Genomic DNA, 20,619 nt, shown 5'->3' with positions numbered 1-20,619 from the left:
TATCTATCATGAGAGCCTTTGGGTTGACAGGTCCTTCTGGTTTGGGACAGGATTAATTCACCTTAGTTGGGCTCTCCCATGTACTGGTAGTCATCTGGTTGATCAGCTGGAGTCTGGTTAGTCTAGGCTGGCCTCCTTCACCTCTCTGGCCAGATTAGACTGGGATTATTTCATACAGCAGATTCCCATGGATTGAGCAGGTAGAATTATTCAAGATCTCTCACGTCGTAGGCTTCACAACAAGTGATGCTACCAGATTCTTATGACAGGTAAGTCAGAGACCAGCTCAGATTCAAGAGGTGTGTAATAATGTTTTCTTCTAGATGGAAGGAACTTCAATGCCATATTGCAAAGGCTATGGATACAGTACTCAATCTATTGCAGAAGCTATGTAGGCACAATTGGAGGTTTCCCAGGTGCTCTTACTGTTAACATTCAAGCCATCTTGTCTCTTACTGGTCATGATCTTGAGTGTTTATTTTTCTGAACTGCTTCTCTGAACTCCAACACAGTTTTTTTTTTTTTTTTTTTTTTTTTTTTGCAGGGATGCGGGTGTCACAAGCACAGGTTTAATCCACTGTGCCATGACACCTGCCTCAAGTTTCTATTTTAATGTGTAAGAGCACTTTAAAAGTTCATGGAAATACATGCTATGAAAAAACTACACATGGATTTCAAAATTCTTTGCAACAAAACAAATGTTTCTTTTGATTTCCTGTTTCCCGGAACCCTCCCAAGCAGCCTCACGGAAAGTGGGTAGATCAGGACCTGACACCCGGCAAATCCGGTGCAGGTTTGCTCTTACTGCTGCTGTTCTGAGTCACTCCTCTGCTCTGCAGATTAGGAGATGGAAGCTTAGATGGTTACAGGTTTCCAAAGTTACAACAGTTGGCAAGGGCTCAGCACTGATGGGTGGTGCCCTGAGCCTTCCATGGAAGTCCCAGAGCGCTCCCAGGGACCCAGGCTCCTGACACCTGTCCTCCTGCCTCTGCTCCCACAGGTGGTCCGCAGCAGCCTGGAGGAGCAGGGACTTCGAGTGCACAGTGTGCGACTCCACGGCTCCGCTGCCAGCCACGTCCTGCACCCTGAGAGCGGCCTGGGTTACAAGGACCTGGACCTGGTGTTCCGGGTGGACCTGCGCAGCGAGGCCGTGGTGCTGGCCTGTCTGCTGGACTTCCTGCCCGCTGGCGTGAGCCGGGCCAAGATCACGCCCGTGACCCTCAAGGAGGCTTATGTGCAGAAGCTGGTCAAGGTGTGCACGGACACAGACCGCTGGAGCCTCATCTCGCTGTCCAACAAGAGCGGCAAGAACGTGGAACTCAAGTTCGTGGACTCCGTGAGGCGCCAGTTCGAGTTCAGCGTGGACTCCTTCCAGATCGTCCTGGACTCGCTGCTGCTCTTGGGCCAGTGCTCGTCCACGCCCATGTCCGAGGCCTTCCACCCGACGGTGACGGGCGAGAGCCTGTACGGAGACTTCGCCGAAGCCCTAGTTGTTTTTTTTTTTTTTTTAATCTGATTCAGGAAAGTTGATGTGAGACTGAGAAACCAAAAATTGGCTCATATGAGATATTCATCAAGATTAGAAAAAAGATTTCCATTCGTTAGCCAGACTTTCTTCCCAGTGCTGACTCCATTATTTCTGCCCTGTTTGGTTGCATGTGAGTTCTTCAAATCTATTTAATAACTCATTGCAGAGAGTGAATGAAGTGACCACTAAACATTCACATGTGACAAAGGAAATTTTTAGAAAATTGCAATCCTTGAACTGAATTACATCCTGAGACTGTAAAAGCTTGACCTTAGATCCTCTTCTGTTTGCTTCTTTCTTTGTTAACACTGTTGCTTGCATGCATAAGTTACATTGACTAATACTATTTCTGGTATTTGAACTGTTTTCCTCTTAGTCATCCCATTCCGATCAGAAGTTTTATAACATTCCCTGCTTTCCTTTCCCCTTATGGTCCTCACAGCACTCTTGGTGGTGGTTTTCATCATAGCACTGTCAATTTTGCTTTAATAGTTACTCAAGCAGTGAGCATTCGTGGTGATTGTATCAGGGATGACAAGTTCCATCAGTCTAGGATACTTGAAAAGGAATGGTAAACTTGATGTTTCAAAGTTTGATTTTTTTTTTTTTTGCTGCAATACTTTCTGTTGGTTTAAGCAAACTGCTGGATACAGATGTCTCAAAGTCCTCAGACAGCCTCTGAGAAATTTAGCACATCTTGAATAAAAATGTGTTGGAGAAAAAGATGATACCCAGAGTCCAAACAGGTGCATCAGGCAATACATTTAATGATGTTGCTAAATTTTGATTGTGCAAAACAAGCTTTCAGCAGGAAAAAAAAAAGCCTGGGAAAGATGATAACTATGTGATTTGCAGCAATTGCAATATATGTGGATTGGTGTCTTTAGGGAACAATGAATTATTCTAATAAAGCCTACAAGAAAAAAATCCTCTTAAACTATGTTTAATAGTGTTGATTTAGAGGCAAATGATATTAAAATGACTGAACATTTGGGAATAAAAACAAAGATACCTTATACTTAAAATCTTTCAGTCATTTGCTAAAAAGGTAATTCTTTCTTATGAGAAAACCACCCAGGAATCCTAGCTTTAGGAAATGAAAAAGAGGAGAAAGTAACTGAGGCAGCAGGGTAGTCAGGTGTTCTAGGGCTCTAGGGATCCTTAGGGTGTTATGTCCCTAGGGCTGTCATATTGGACTCAAGTTGGCTGGCGAAGACCCACCCTGTACTCTATGGCTATTGACCTTCTATCTACACTGATGAATGACAATGTATGAGGGTAACTCTAATTAAATTTGTTTTGTATAACAAATTTATTTGAAAAAAAGCCCTAAAGAAAAGGTTAACTACTAATCTCTGGGGGGTGGGGGAAAGAGAGACAGACAGACAAACAGGGGAGGGGAGAGGGAGGCAGGAGAAAGAAAAGGAGTGAAATGCAGTGGACCCATACTTTTGATTATGTCTAATTATTCCAATATTGTAACAGTGGGTAAGGCCAGAGACATGGGACAATAACAGGAAAATGCAGATCTGTGCAGGGCAGATTAACACATCTTTAAATCATGTTTCACTCATATTTCCCTCAAATATTTGTACAAGTCAGAATGCAAGGTATTATTCAAGGATATTTAAAGAAAACAGGCATATTGCATGAGACTCACGTCTCAGAATCATGCAAAATATTGGGCAACCAAAAACAAATCTTGAACTGGTCCTGATTTCACATGGGAACAGTTTGATTAATTGTCTTTATGCAGTTGTTAGGTAGTCTATATTTTTTGGTGGATTTTTGTGTCTTTCTGTAGTAGCAATTTAGCATTATCCTCACTCACGTAAAGACAAACTGGGTGGGGGGGGGTGCTGTGGTGTAGTAGGTGAAGCCTCTGCCTGCAGTGCTGGCATCCCGTATAGGTGCCTGTTTTTGTTCTGGCTGTTCCTGTTCTGGTCCAGTTCCCTGCTAATGGCCTGGGAGGGCAGTGGAAGATGGCCCAAGTTCTTGGGCCCCTGTACCTGCATGGGAGAACCGGAGAAAGCTCCTGGCTTCTGGCTTCAGATCAGCACAGCGCGGGCCATTGTGGCCATTTGGAGAGTGAACCAGTGGATGGAAGATGTTCCTCTCTGTAACTCTACCTATCAAATAAAATAAATTATTTTAAAAAACCAAATGGCAATATATGTATCTTACATGATCTAAATAGAATGGAGTAGAATTAACCAATGATTTAGAAGAAGCCTGGAAAATATTAAGGAGATTAAGGAAAACAAACAACAAGAACAACAAAAATGAACCAAGGAGAAGAAACTAACAGTGGAAATTTTAGAAACAAACTGATTTATTAAGCTTTTCTGCTTCCTCTGAAAGTTCCAAATACATGCTAAGTCACAGATGCCACTCATCTATCCTCTTTTCTTCTTTCCAACCTGTTTACATCTCCTGTCTGTTGTCATCTTCTCCTGTTTATTCTTTTGGGTTTATGTCTTTCATGTCCGCTTATTTGCCATTTTTGTTTTACATGTTTAAGGAGGAAGCCATATTTTGGGCAAATGTGTTCACATTCTGTGTTTAAAGGGAAGACTCAAGTTCTTATAGAACTTGGTTTTTAAGTCAGGGATAACTTTTTTTTTTTTTTGACAGGCAGAGTGGACAGTGAGAGAGAGAGACAGAGAGAAAGGTCTTCCTTTGCCGTTGGTTCACCCTCCAATGGCCGCCGCGGCCGGCACGCTGCGGCCGGCACACCGCGCTGATCCGATGGCAGGAGCCAGGAGCCAGGTGCTTTTCCTGGTCTCCCATGGGGTGCAGGGCCCAAGCACCTGGGCCATCCTCCACTGCACTCCCTGGCCACAGCAGAGAGCTGGCCTGGAAGAGGGGCAACCGGGACAGAATCCGGCGCCCTGACCGGGACTAGAACCCGGTGTGCCGGCGCCGCTAGGTGGAGGATTAGCCTAGTGAGCCGCGGCGCCGGCCATGTCAGGGATAACTTCTAAATTTATCTTTTCCATAGTGTGATTTGCGCTTACAAAGTGGAAAATTCATAAATGTTAGATGGGATGTAAGGGACAGCTGTAATAACAAGAAAACATTTTTGTTATCATGTTAATTTTGGAATCATACAAAGTTTTATACCTAGTAAATGACTTATATGTGTATACCACAAAACATGTACAGAATAAAGAACAGTAGAAATTCCGATAAAATGGTTATTCTAGAAACCAGGAACTGATCTTTCTTTAAATGCTTTTTATTCTACTAAACAGACAGAAAATCAATTGTTCATTGAATTTACTCAGTCTTGAAAAAGACTTCCTCTGATAATTTGACTCTATGAAACATTTGTGAGTAAATGTTGTAATTTTCTTAGCCTTAGAATCTGTAGCTCTATGATATGGTATAGTTGACAAACTACAGCCAGGAGGTCAAATGTGGCTCATTCCTGCTTGTGTAGATAGTTGACTGGCACGTGGCCATGCCCACTCATTCGTGTGTCGTCCATGGCTACTTTGATGCTACGACAGTAGAGTTGAGTGTTTGAGACAGACCCCATGGCCTACTAATCCTAAGATATTGACTAGTCGGCCCTTTACAAAAAAATTTTGCTGGCTGCTGCCATAGAGAATTATTATTTTGTCCTGTCTTATACATAACATACATGTGTCCTGTTCACAACATCTTGTTAGTAATCTGCAATGAACTGATTTTCTTTCACAATGCCACCATGAGTTATTTTAAATTTCTCCTAATTTGAAATCATTTTAATTTAACCTCACTTCATCAAATATTCAGAATTTGTGAATCCAGGCAGTAAGCTAGAGAGGAAGGTAGGTGGGGCAATATTGGAATAAAACAAAAATGAGTATGTTCTGGCTACAAAATTTTCATGGTCTAGTTCTGGGAGTATTGACTTCACCATTTAGGCTCCCTAAGAACCGACTGGATGATTTGTTTTCTTTTAGTCATAGAAAGTGGAGATTTAATTCTTGGCCACAAATTCTTGGGCTGATGGAAATTTTGCTCTTCTGATTTGGCAGCCATGTGCACATTGTGATTGGTAAAAATGCTCTGGCCCACCTTTCCCATATCCCTCCCAGTGGCCTTGCAAGTGTATCTTCTTTCAGACTGAGCACTCCCACCTTGCACCCCTCATGGAATCCCAGGGCTAGAGTGTGCGTCAGGAGCACAGGGACCTGCCTATCATTCTCACAGTTGTATCTTGGTATCTGTAAACATAGTAGGTACTTAAACACCTGTTGACCCATAAGTAAATACACAGATGGATGGATGAAAGGGTCTGGCTGGTGTTTTCCTTTTAGCTACCATGGCCTGGATAGGAGTGCATGTTGAACTGGCACAGAAGCCCCTGGTAAGAGGAGAGTTCAGTCAAAGACACAGTGCTGATTTCAGATATAAAGACTGCCATGGTTAGCTCAATGTAATAATAGTGACCGTTGTCAGTTCAACAAATGCTGGTATTTTCTTTGCTTCAGTTGCTTTATTAAGTTAATTGCATAAAAGACAAATATTCTCATATCAACATTTCCTGTCAGGAATAAAAGCAACAAAGATAAGGTAATAGTAAGATGTGTTTCACATATTAACAATCATGTAATAGGAAATCTGGATCCCTATACAATTAGATTAGGAGAATGATAGTTTTATGGTATTTTAGTGTTTCCCAACAAGAGCTTTTTTTAAAAGATTTATTTTATTTATTTGAAAGGCAGAGTTAGGGAGAGTTTCCGTCTGCTGATTCATTCCCCAAATGGCCACCATGGCCAGGGTTGGGCCAGGCCAAAGCCAGGAGTTTCTTCCAGATCTCACACTTGGGTGCAGCAGTCCAAGCACTTGTGCCATCTTCCTCTGCTTTCTCAGGCACATAGCAGGGTACTGGATCAGAAGTAGAGCAGCTGGGGCTCAAACTGGCCCCATATATGGGATGCAGCCACTTCAGGCAGTGGCTTTAACCCACTATGCCACAACCAGAACCGAGACTCCTTTGATTATCTAAGAATGCATCCCTAAAGTAAGAAATTTTTGGCAGGTTAGGTTTTTCAGGTTGAATCCACCCAAAAGACTATCTCAGCTTGGACAAAATCTATCTCCCAAGGGATTCGCTGTTGTGTTTCTCCTTATGAATACATGTGAACTTACTCTCCATGAGTAGTCAGACATTCTCTCTCTCTACGATCCGAATGTGTCCCTCCAAAATTCATGCAATGAAACTTGATCACCAGTGTGATAATATGAGGAGTTGAGGCTTTTAGGAGGTGTGTAAGTCAGGTGGTGCCTTTCATATAGGCAGAAGGAACATCCTACTTTGGCCCATTCTGCAAAATGTAAACACAGCAGGTACCATCTGCAGGGAACTGGCTTCTCATCAGATGTCCAATCTGACTTCTTGACCAAGGGGTTTCCAGCCTTCAAAACTGTAGAAAGTAAATTTCTATGATTTGTAATTGACCCAGCTTAAGGTGTTTCGTTACAGCATCCTGAAAAGACCAGATCTGGGACTCTCAGGATATCCCTGATTATGTTAAATCAATGATGCTCTCACTAAATGGACAAGAAGCTTATACATTTCTTGTAACAAGTAAACAGATAAACATGAAGTTAGCATTGATAAATCATGCACAAGTATAAAAAAGTTCCAATATATCTGTGACCCTGTTTGTAATGAGTTTTACTGTGCCAAATAATATTTAAGAAGCAAGACAAAAGAAATTTGAAGGTATCAAGAAGATTAAATTATCCAATTTTGTTATAATAAAACTAGCCCTAAATGTATTTTATATTTTGAAATAGAACTGATGTAGAACTACAACATAAATATTATTTATAAACAGGTGTCTGTATAATGAAAATCATGTTCAAATTTATCACTGATAGGTTACTTGATCAACAATTGAATTAATCTAGTAATATGAAGAAATAAAAATTTTTAAGGAAATGTCTAATTAATAAAAGTTCTAAACAAATACTACTTATTTTCTGTGCTCTTTTCCATTAGATAAAAATATATCAATATATTTGCTACTATTAAATAAAATATTCATGTGTAATGGATCATTGAAGATTATTTTGTATTCTACAATCTTTTCAATTTCACCAACTTTTGTTATTTTAAGAAGTGAAAAATAAAATTGAACTCAATTTATTTTATCTTAAAATATCTCCTATGTATAGTGTACACTGATATGCCATATGAAGAGGTGCAAATTCGGAGATCTCAGAGGCCTTCTAATATCTTGGTTTATTTCCAATCAGATAAAGTTCAGATCACCAGTCTCCAGAATAAGCAAAGGCTTTCAATTTTAAAGAAATTCCCAGCTTGTCTTTAGCAGGAGGGCAAATGATCACATTAGGAAATAGTTCATTTTACTCCAGTTTCGAAGGCTGTTGGTATACTTTGCACTGCAGTGCACTGCCTAATCTAGAACCACTACTGTTGTGGTTTGACTGAGGTTCCTTAGACAACCTTGGCCTGAGGTGTTGTGACTTCTTACTTTGTAGCTTGCCTTAACTATTCCCCAGCACTTTGGAGCTGGGGAGAGGAAATGAGAAAGAAATGAATGCATATTTCTAGTAAACACTAAAAATTTTCAGAACTGAAAGAGATCTTAGACATTAGCTCAGTCAAAACAGCCTTGGTTGTAGAGCTCAGATAGGAAATCACCAGGTTGGGGGGAGTTCAACTTTTTAAACATTTGAGCTTGGATTGTATGCCAGATGCTTTCGTATACCATCATTCCACTTTTGTACCCAGTGATAGGAGACTTGGAACTTCGTAAGATAGTCTGTTTTATTCTCTGGCAGCTCTAATTGTTAAAAAAAATTCATTTTGCGCGTTGTGTGTTAATATATGCCTTCTTGCAAATTTCCATCACTGATACTTGTTCCACTAAACTAAATTCTTCCACTAAATTGCAGCTGTGCATGCAATTGAAGACAGTTGTCATGTCTCCTCTGACTCTTTAAAAAATTCCAACTCTGCGCTCCTTAGAACAATTTGAAAGCCAACATGGAATATGTATATTGAATCTCACATTTTCATTTTTTGACATATTAAATGAATCTCTGTTTTAGTAAAAGGCTTGAAAATTTTAAATGAAAAGACATCTCTTATAGTCTGAAAACAATAATGCTATTATCAAATATTCAACCATTTTCAGCATTAATAAGCAGGTTTAGTAGCATAGAAACTCAAAATCATATCATTTATGTCAAATTCTACTTTATGACTCTCTTTTATGATTATTCCTCTGTGCAAACTAAGATAGTGAATTGTCACTGACCCAAATACAGTTCTCCTTCTAACTTTTAAAAGTATATTGGAAACAAATGAGACCAAGTTTTTCCATCATTGAGAGGAAAAGAATGCTAAAATGTGAGCACACTGAACTCCAGGGAACGGAAGAGGGCTATTTAAACAGGGCAGGTGGTTCTGCTCCTCCTCTAGGCAGTGAGCACTAGGTGAGAGCCTGCTGTTTGCCCTGTGGGACCCAGTAATCCTCCAGCTCTCAGAATGTGAACATTGAATTCCCCTGACTGTAACTCTGGTACTTAAATGTATGCCTTTTCCCAATAATGTGATTCCTACACACGAATCTGCTCCCATTCTCTGGGCAAAACTGAGGAACGCATGCCTGGGATCAGTGCAAGAAGTGCATGTGTTGGATGGACTGAGTGATGTCACTAAAATCTGCATTGTTGTTGACTCATGGGATTTTTCTAATTTTAATTTTTGGCAATTGTGACTGTATTTTCTTTTGGTTTTAAAACTCATTGATGATCAGGTGAAATTTCAATTTAAGTGTAATGATTTCTCCTTCCTTTAAATGAATAGTTAGGGAAGTATTCCCAGAGCACTTTGTTGGGGGAAAACAACTTATATATTAGGAAGGATATAACAACCACTGCATCAGTTGTTAAGCAATTGTTACCTAGATGAAGAAGTGGAAGTACAAGGTATTGGAAGCCCATGCAAATCAAAGGATGAGGTGCTGACTTCTTAAAATATTTTGAGAAGCAGAGAAACCTAAAAGAGCATGAGTTTCATACCTGCTTGTCACTCCCCAAATATTCCCAATGACCAGGCCTGAGCCTGGTGGGAGCTGGGAGCTTAGAACACAAACTGAGTCTCCCACCTATAGGCAGGGACTCCCTATTTGAGCCATCACCTACTGCCTCTCAGAGTGTATATTAAAAGGAAGCTGATCTCAGGAGTAGAGCTGAAATGCAAACTTAGCCATTCCAATATGGGATGTGGGCTTCAGAACCAGAGTCCCAATTGCAAGGCTAAATGCCCACTGCAGGTGTTCATCATTAAGTATAACATATCTAAAAAATAACCGAAATTTTACTCTTTCTAAAAAAGAGGCAGAAATATATGGAAATCTAAGTCTGTTCCCCAGGAAGTTACTCTCCACTGGACTGGTGCAGGCTGATAGAGACTTCAAGAAGCAGTATGCTTCAATGGTTGCTCCGGCGAAGTTAGAAGATGAGAAAAGCAAACCCTTTAATCCTTTAATGCCATTTCCTTTTGGGATTTGTATATTTCCTAGGAACTCTGGGAGCTTCTCGGAGTGAGAAATGGAGAGATGTGGTAGTCACTTTAGTTGTCATTTATAATTTTTTGCTTATAGAAATTTGAGACATCTGAGTGACAAGATGAATATATAGGATAGATAAGAGGTCTGTTGTTGAGTGATGAGTGATGAGAATTGGATTGACTTCAGGTTCAACTCCACATGTGCTAACCTAGTGATTTTAAATAAAAATACATTTGGTTCTTTTTAATCCTCAATTTATAATAGGTACCAGATTTTAAAGCAAGGAGGAATTTCTTTGTGTAAGTATATACATTAATGTATAGGAGACCACGGATATTTTCTCATTTTCATTTTTATGTAACAAACTTAAAGGAAGATTTATAAATGCCAACAGATACATGAAAAAAATTCTCAACATCATGAGTATTTGGGGCAAATACAAATCAACACCACAGTGAAATATCACTTCACTCCAGTAAGATTGGCTAGTATCAAAAAGACAAACGAAGCTAGTGTTGGCAAGGATTTGGAGAAACAGGAACACTTACACAGTGTTAGTGAAAATGTCAATTAGTATAGCCATTGTGGAAAACAGTATGGAAGTGCCTCAAAAATCTTAAAGTAGAAATATATGATCCAGCATCCCACTACCAGGAATACATCCAAGGGAAATGAAATCATCTGTCAAAGAGACATCTCCCCTCCCATGTGCATTGCAGCACAATTCACAATAGCCAAGAAATGGAAACAACTGTCCAGTCTCATGAATAGATAAAATCAGGTGCATATGTACAGTAGAATACTACTCAACTATAAAAAGGATGGCGTCTTGTCATTTACAATAACATGGATGGAACTGAATGTCATTGTGTTAAGTGAAACAAGCCAAGCACAGAAAGACAAAAAGCACATGATCTCACTCATGTGGAGCCTAAAAAGTAAGTGATTTCATAAAAGCTAAAGATGTAATTAGAGTTATGACAGGCTGGGAAGCGGAGGTGGGGTTGGGTAGGAGGTGGATTTACAGGTACTTTGTTATAGGTAGATAGGAGTAAGACATTCTGGGGTTCTAATACACAGTAGGGGACTATAATTTATTATATATTTCTCTATAAAAAACTAGATAGGATTTTTGGAAGCTTTCATTATGAAGAAATGTTAAATGATTGTAAGGATAAATGTGGACTTGATTGAACATTGCACAATTAAGCATGTCATAAAGCACCACCTACTGCCCATAAATGTGTACAAAAATGTAACTTAAGTGGTTAAAAAGCTACAAAAAGTGATCCCTGTTAGGAATTTGGAAAACGTTATGCTGAGTGTAATAAGCCAATCCCAAAGGAGCAAATACCACTTGTTCTCCTTGATAGGTGACAACTAACTGAGCACCGAAAAGGAAACCTGTTAAAGTGAAATGAACACTATGAGAAATGGTGACTTGATCAGCCCTCACCCTGACTGTTGATGAGCAACTTGATATGTTATCCCTCTTAGTATTTTTTTTGTTTTTTTCTACTTAATACTTTTGGTTGAATACTGTAATCAATACACAATTCTTCTTAAGTGCTGAAACTTAACTGAAAAGTGATCGCTGTTAAATGTAAGAGTGGGAATAAGAGAGGGAAGATATGTGCAATTCGGGACATGCTCAAGCTGACTTACCTCAAACGGTAGAGTTAGAAACATACCAGGGGATTCCAATTCAATGCCATCAAGGTGGCATGTACCAACACCATCTCACTAGTCCCAGTGATCAATTTCTGTTCACAATTGATCATAATGAAAGGACTAAGAACCAAAGGGATCACATAAAAAAAATAGTGTCTGCAAATACTAGCTGATAGAATCAAAAAGGGAGAGAATGGTCCAACATGGGAAGTGAGATACACAGCAGACCCATAGAATGGCAGATGTCCTAAACAGCACTCTGGCCTCAGAATCAGCCCTTAAGGCATGCGGATCCGCCTGAAAAGCCCATGAGAGTATTTCAGGCATGGAAAGCCAAGACACTCTGGGGGGAAAAAAAAACCTAAATGAAAGATCTCTGCGAGTGAGATCCAGTGGAAAGAATGGGTCATCAAAGAAGGAGGTACCTTTCTCTGAAGGGAGGAGAGAACTTCCACTTTGACTATGGCCTTGTCTAAATATGATCAGAGTCAGTGAACTCAGGGGGCTTCCATAGCCTTGGCAGCTCATGACAAGAGCCTAGGGAGATTACTGATGCCATAAACAAGAGTGTCAATTTGTTAAGTCAACAACAGGCGTCACTGTGCACTTATTCCTCATGTAGGATCTTTGTCCTTAGTGTGCTGTACATTGAAATTTAATGCTATAACTAGTACTCAAACAGTATTTTTCACTCTGTGTTTCTGTGTGGGAGCAAACTGTTGAAATCTTTACTTAATGTATGCTAAACTGATCTTCTGTATATAAAGGGAAAGGAAAATGAATCTTGATGTGAATGGAAGGGGAGAGGGAGTAGGAAAGGGGAGGGTTGCGGGTGGGAGGGACGTTATGGGGGGGAAGCCATTGTAATCCATAAGCTGTACTTTGGAAATTTATATTCATGAAATAAAAGTTTGAAAGCAAAAAAAAAAAAAAAAAAACAACAACAGTTAAGAATGTTATGCTAATATGCTAATATTGTTTTAATGCTGTGATTACTTAAAATTTACTGTATATGGGTGAAATAATCATTTTTCTGTTCTACTGTTTATAGCTATTGCTTATATTCCCACTAAACTAAGATATTTTTGCTTTTAAAAAAATAAAAAAAAAATAAAAAATAAAAAAAGCTACAAAAAGTGCAAAACTACAAATTTTAAGTCTGTTCTCTAGGCCATCACCTCTAATCTTTTCACTCTTAGTATCTATTTAAACTAATTGGCCCAATTATATGTGCTTGCAAATTATTTTGCCAGCTTGATTGCATAATTGTGAAGAAATACTTTGAATCCATCTGTATATTGATAATCCATGATTCGTAATCTCTGTATTTCTTGAAAGTAGAATTAAAGCAAGCAGTCACTGAATTTTTCTCCAAACAAATCATTAGGCCTCAGAAAAGTAATTTCACCATTTTGTAAAATTAAGTCAGTTTTATTTCTTCTTTTTTAAGATTTATTTATTTATTTGAAAGTCCGAGTTACACACAGAAAGGAGAGGCAGAGAGAGAAAGAGAAGTCTTCCATCTACTGGTTCACTCCCCAGTTGGCCACCAATGGCCAGAGCCATGGGTCTCCCATGAGGGTGCAGGGGCCCAAGGATTTGGGCCATCTTCTACTGATTTTCCAGGCCATAGCAGAGAGCTGGATTGGAAGTGGAGTAGGCAGGACTCGAACCAGCACCCATACAGGATGCGGACACTGCAGGCGGCAGCTTTACCTACTACGCCACAGTGCTGGCCCCAAATCAGTTTTATTTCCGTTAACCCATTTATTTCTCAAAAACGATGAATTTTATATCCATGCCCATGAAGTCTGACCATTTTTATTTAATGTGTTCTTTGTTCCCTATTGTCCTCACAACCCCCCCACACCTGCCTGCCATATGAAGCTAAAATTTGACTTAATTTATGTACAATCACCACACCAATCCTATCATTGTCTCTCTAATCCATGAATGCCTCTTTGTCACCAGCATGTCTTTGTTGATTATTGTCTGGCTATTCCTGGTGGATTAGGTGCTCGGTGGTGGTCCTCTAACCGACAGAGATGGTTGCATTCTTCCTGTGTATCACAAATTGTTTGAATGTATTTTGTGGCTCTCCTTTGCCAGGGGTGGAGTCTGCCCAGTCTGTGGGTCATCCTAGCCCTCACACAGTGCCTGGTCAGTACGCACTTAGTGAACAGCAGCAGGTGCTCCATGTGTGCGTATTTAATGAATGAATAATAGTGCTAATTTGTTTATAGCCCTTTGTTTTCCTGCTGGACTGTGTTTTTCTTTTTATCTTGTTTGTTGAATGCTTTATTTCATGGAGCCATTAAATCTTAGACTATTATGTAAATCAAAAATTTAAAAATTATTTTAAAAAGGAGCTGAGTTGAATCTTTTTCATACAACATTCCAACTTTATAATGATTTAATGCTGACAATTATCCTTTTTTGGCATTGATTACCTATTTTACTGTAAAGCAAAGAAACTCAGTGTATTCAGATTTATAGACATAACAAATTACTCATATCTCATCAGCCAAATTTGCTTTCATCATTTTATCCCATTCTCATAATTGTGGCCTCAGTATTGCTATCCAGTGTTTGAAATATATCAGCAACTTAAATTTTCTTAGTGAATTTAAACTTGAACCTCTGAGTAGTTTTAAGGTCAAGAATTTTCTGTTTTTCCCTGCAGGAAGCTATATTTCTTATTGAGGAAGCTGAGGCAAGAGAAAGAGGTCTGTGTTTTCCTGAACTCAGACTCTACTAGGTTGTATCTCGGTGTTTCCACGAATTATCAACTGCCTAGCAAGCATCAGATTAGAGCAGTGGTAATAATAAAGACTTTATACCTACCTGTAAAGTCTGTCTTTTTTAAAGATTTATTTTTATTTATTTGAAAGACAGTGTTACAGAGAGAGGTAGAGACAGAGACAGAGACAGAGAGAGAGAGAGAGGTCTTCCATCTGCTGGTTCACTCCCCAGATGGTCGCAAGGGCTGGAGCTATGCTGATCCGAAGCCAGAAGCCAGAAGCTTCTTCTGGGTCTCCCACATGAGTGCGCGGGCCCAAGGACTTGGTCCATCTTCTGCTACTTTCCAAGGCCATAGCAGAGAGCTGGATTGAAAATGGAGCAGCCGGGACTAGAACCAGCGCCCATATGGGATGTCGGTGCTTCAGACCAGGGCTTTATTTAACCCGCTGCTCCACAGCACCAGCCCCCTGTAAAGTCTTTCAGTGAGCAGTCTGGGATGAAGACAGTTTAACATAACAGATAAACTGCTGTTTTGCTCTGCATGTGAGTTCATGTTCTGTTTCTTCACTCAGGTTAATCATTCTAAATTCTCTTTGCTTTCATTTTCTCTACTTGTTAGCATGCAACCTCTTGGAAGGAGACCTGCACAAAAATCTCAGAAACTGCCTAGAAAAGGGCAATATATTTGTCCAGAATGTAGTTTGTGTGCTGACACTAAACTAAGAATCCAGTTAAACCTCATTTTTATTTTTTGATAATTTTGTTTTTATATTATTTCATTGATATATAGTATTTGTGCATGTTTATGGGGTCCAGTCTGATAATTTGATATATGTACACAATGTGTAATGATCACATCAGGATAATTTGCATTTCCATCTTCTTGGACATTGAGCATTTCTTTGTGTTGGGAACCTTCAGAATCCTCTCTTCCTGCTCCTTATAAAATATGTAACAAATTGTGAGCCCTGATCACCCCCCTGTGCTGTAGAACACTAGAACATATTCCTTCTACGTAGCTCTGTTTTGGTAGTTGTTATTCAGTCTCCTTCTATGCTCCTCCTCCTACACATCCTAACTTCCAGTGACTACTCGTCTCCTCTTTAAGTCTTATCTCCCAGAACATGAGCAGCTAGAAGCTTGGAACTTTAACTGGTGAAGTGCTAAGTATATTGTGCTTGTGTCCTCCCTACTGTGGGTCTAGAACTGAGCTTCCTGTTATACCTGGATGCTTGGAGTTGCTTATGTACAGTCAGTGAGGGCTCAGGAAATGCTGACTTAAAATATTTCTTGAGTGAGTCATTCATCACCACATGCTCCTGCAAGGTAGGTAAAATGTTGTCACCCTCACCTGCCCATTCTTATTTGATAAATGCTAATTGATGTCATCTGATTTTCAAATGAATTGTAGGGAGGTGGGCTTGTTACATCCCTTCTTATTAATTTTGAGCGAATAGTTCTGACTTTTACCTAACGCTGATGAATAGCTGGTACCTGATTGTTTGCTTCACACCTCAACACTATTGGGAATAATATAAAGGAAAGCTGCCTCCTCTAAAACAGGACGAGCAAAGAAAAACCCAAGGGAGTCAGCATAAAAAAGATGAAAGAAGGATGAATATAATGATAACACAGAAGCATGTCAATCCTTGGACATCCTAAAGGCCCCTAGCAATAGAAGCCTTCTCTAAGGAGGAGCATGGGTACTACCTATTCTCTATGAAGACCATGGATAAATGAACACTTTGGAGTTTAGAATTTAATTTTTAATGATTTTCGCTTTAAATGAATATGCTCAGGCCTGTAAGACAAAGCTGTCATTGTACAGGTATGGATTCCCTGTCTTAACGATGAATAGACCAATATATTTTAGGAAAACAAATTTCCCTTCCTTCTACTTTTTTCCAGCATCTCAGTCATTGAATTCAAAGCCAGCGGTTGGATTTAACAATACAAAAATGTGCTTTGTAGAGTAAAGAGTTTTCATTCCCATAATGTTTTGGGGCCCTAGTCTTTCAGGCTTTTCCTGTTTCAGCTTTGAATCATTTGAAAATATAGTAAGAGTTGACAGCACAGGGCCAATTCACTATAATTATTTGTGATGAAGAAATTAACCTCAAGCTAGGCTACACTCTCATTTGCTTGTGACCTGTGCTCAGGGACGCTGACCATAGAAGGAAATGGAATTAACTTTTGCTTAATGCCTCTCAGTTGCACCGTGGTCTTATCTTTGTTACTGGCTCTGCTCCCTAAACCGTTTTTAAAGGAAAAGAACAAGTTGTGGTCAATGCAGAAGGCTGCAGAGCACCTAGCAGTCTCTGTAAGGAATTATTTGGGGACTCAGGTTGCTGGAAGTCTTGACATGATGTTCAATTTGGAAGAAACCCTCTAAAGGCATAGAGTGGTCAATCATCTTTTCCCACTGACTGCAGTGTTGTTCTGTAGGAGGTTCATCTCAAGTTTCCCCCAAAAGATAAGGTAGTGACCTAACGAAAGTTCATAACAAAAGCATCACTAAAACCAAATTGCCCTCAAGAGGCAGGTAAAAGTGAAAGCTGCAAAGACTGGAAGCAGCAGAACAGATCATGGTACTATCAGTCCCCAAAGGATCCTATACTGTGCTAAGTACCTGATCGGAGCTGTGTCTCAATTTCTAGCTCTGGGCCAAGCTAGCACCACCTGGTGTGATTTAAATGATTCCAGAGGAGCTGATGATGCCTCATGTACAATTATGAAAGATGTTCTGAGATATTATCTCTGTCCAAGTCCAAAAGGTTATTATTTTTTTCCCAGTTTGTACTGCCACCTTGATTTCTGGTATCAGCCCAGAGCACCTTTGTTTGTAAGAAGATCTATTTCTGCTTCTTTCTTCACTTTGGCTTGAGATGTGACAATCAGGCTTTATTCTTGCAAAGGGGATTGGGTCAGTATGTTACCGATTATTGTTAGCTGCTTTTTCCGGTGGAAGGAGTGTCACAGGCACGTTGTCACGGAAGTTCTGTTTCCATGATTGTTACTTTATGCCTGCCCAAAAGTTCCATTTCCAATTTTGATCCTGGGTTTTCAATGAACAAATGAAAAGAGGTAACGAAAAATGAGGGCAGATTGTTGACTGATGGAAGTTCTTATCAGCACTCCTCCCTCAGTGCTCTCCGCCCAGGAGTACTGTGATTTCAGACTCAAAGCTACAGAATGACGTTGGGTTATAAGGCCCCATCTTGTTGATGGCTGTGTGCTGGTTGGTGATAGTCTAGAAAGATGCCCTCTTTGACTCCTGGCCAATGCTGTGCTGGCCAATAGCACAAGTTGGTAGGAGAAAAGTCCAGTCAGAGAAACCCGGGAAGGCTCAGGGGAGTTCATTTGGCTACTACAAATCACGTTGTCCTTGAGCTCACGAGACCAGCCTTCAGAGTACGCAGGAAAGGTGGGAGGGATGATATCTAAAAAGGAAATTGTGATCTGCATTACAATGGAGACTGTACTGCTTTCTAAGGAGATTTCAAGATCTCCCAATTTGACTAAGACCCAAAGAACACCCCTAAGAAGGTAAGACAAACTGGTTTCCAGAGCACTGCTGAGATTGGGGCTTACCTGGGTTTTGCAGAGGAGACAGCTTCTGCCATGTCCTCTACTGGTTCCAGATGTGTGGCGACCTTTTATAGTGACCCTTTACACGTTCATAGGGAGTTTAGTCAAGGAAAAAGATACGTGCCAAACTCCTTCCTCCCTAGCTGAAGAGGAATATGCTGAGGCTCTCTGTGCCTGCTTGTTTTTACTCGGTTCTGCTGTGGAGCTAGAGGAAGAAACTGAGTACCGTGTGGCATTTCCCAGGTCGCTTCAGGAAACAATAGAAAAGGGAATGAAGAGAAACGAAAAGTGAGCAGAAAGTAAGCAATGTTGCATTCTTGTTCCAGATTTGTTGTTTCGTGAAGCAATCTAAGCCATCCTCTTAGTGAGTTTTCTCATCTTTCCTAGGGAGATGCCACTTCCTAGCCACAGTCCTTTCTGAGAAGGGTGTGATATGTGATCACCAGATTATGAGGAAGCGAAAGGAACATTAACACTGTCAGTAGTATTAGTAATATTTATGCATCTATGTTTATGTACATTTAAGTGAAAAGAAGTTTATGCTTTTCAAAATGGTGGCTTTAGAGAACACATAGGATCCAGCCCAGCTACCAGAATAAGTGAAGGCCAGATGATTTATTTCAGAATGTCCCATTGCTTCTACTGACATATTAACTAAAGCAGTTCTCTAGCACTACTTTGATGAATAACTGGTTTGGGGGAATCTCTAGTTGTAGTCTGGTATTGTACATTTGAGATTTATTGATTTGAACACAATTGTCTTCAATGCTGATATATATGCAAGATAAATTATAACTAATCAGCAAAATGGGCTTAGTACATGCCCACAGGTTGTGGGAACAAGTTAATACTTGTGAGCCCATTATCAAAATTCTTCAGTGAAGGTCACTATACAATTTGCATTATAGTAGATTGGGTTCAACTTCAGAAATAATCCTAACTTGTATAGCACCAAGAGGAAGAGGAAATAAAAAAACAGACATTTTTCAGTTGGACTAATATTTTCTATCCTGAAATGTAGCTTGGATATAATAAAGACACAAGCACTTAGAAAAACAATTGATAAAACTGGTATTGAAAAGTTGACAAAGGAGGCTCCCTCTTCCCTCCTGCAAAGGCTAAGCTCCAAACAAAATCTTAGCCTGAAATTTTAAACTGTCTGCTGAAGACAATCGCCCCTCTCCAAGTACAGACTGCCAAGTGCACAAAGAGCAAAGTTTAGTCAAAGTTCATTTTCAGGTCATCCACCCTGGAGCCATCAATCTGGACAACCTCTGGGTAACCTCTTCCAAGCTTGTGGACTGGAGCGGGATCCTTTGCAGTCTCATTAGAGCATGCAACAATTAATTTGTCTTAAATAGGAAATTAAACAGTCATGTACAGTGTAGAGAAGAGGTCAGAAAGTGGGTCTTGAGGTGCATTCACAATCTCTGTTGGGCTGTCGCCCCCAGGCCTGCAGGGAGGTGGGACAGAATCGGGAGAAAATAATTGTGTAGGACAAACATGACAAAACCCCCATGACAAAACATATACATAAATAGAAGAGAAATTTAACCTGAGAACAAATCACCAGTGCTTTTCATGGTGCTTGGGCACGCCTGTCTTTCAGGAGACTTAGGGTGAGAACCCAGGAAAAGATGACTTCACAAATCCAGTGTGAATTAACCCAGAAAATTCAACACCGTTGTCCTTGAACTTACTTAGGATTGTGTCTTAAACTTGTATTTATGAGCTAGGGATTCTGTCATGAGAAAATGGGAGAAAAAGACCTGATGTGGAGTTCTGTTGAGTCAGGGCTGTTTGTGAATTCTTACTGAATTGAACCATTGTCTTCCGAGAAACCATTTTGACATAATTAGAGAATTTAAATGGCTAGCATGAACAATACACACAGGACATTTTGAAAAATAGATAAAATGCTATTTATTTCTCAGCAGAAGAATGTGAAGTCCTAAACTACTGTCATATCAAAAACCATGATAACCATCTATTTATCATAATTTCACTGTATTAGATTTCATTATTTGAAAGTTAACTTTTACATAGTGAAATAGGAATTTAAAAACCACAGCATTATGTATTATATGATCTATATGAAGATGTGATCTGATTTATATAAGCCTTTTTGTCTGTATTTGATGAACTTACTGTAGTATACATATAATGGTAAATTATGCGTTTATTAAGTAAAATTCCATGCTATATATGTGGTAAGAGATAAAACAAATACTGAAAGGTAAGGAAAGAGTTGAATGCAAAGTTATCACAGTAATAAATTTCTGAAAAGTTAAAGTATATAGACAAGGTGGCTAAGCATGATCAAGGAAAAACAATGAAATCATCTTCAAGTCCATTGAATATTTGTCGTAGAACCAAAACAAATCTTCATTTATTTAATTTTTTAAAAAATTATTTGTAGTACAGATTCCATATATTTCATTAATGCAGATTTATGAACATAATGATACTTTGCCCCCAACCCCCCTCCTGCTCATGCACCATCCCTTCCTCCCTTTCCCTCTCACATTCCCACTCTCAATTTTTACA

General features: G+C 39.6%; 1 pseudogene; it reads left to right on the top strand.

The window, feature by feature from the left end:
* Positions 1 to 549: 549 nt before the first annotated feature.
* On the top strand, positions 550 to 2,423 carry LOC149122238 (terminal nucleotidyltransferase 5B pseudogene; annotated as a pseudogene).
* Positions 2,424 to 20,619: the final 18,196 nt, after the last annotated feature.

This window comes from Oryctolagus cuniculus, chromosome 14 (genome assembly GCF_051225735.1).
Source record: "Oryctolagus cuniculus isolate XC-2025 breed Fujian yellow rabbit chromosome 14, ASM5122573v1, whole genome shotgun sequence".
NCBI lineage: Eukaryota > Metazoa > Chordata > Mammalia > Lagomorpha > Leporidae > Oryctolagus > Oryctolagus cuniculus.
This window is presented reverse-complemented; position numbering and strand designations above follow the sequence as displayed.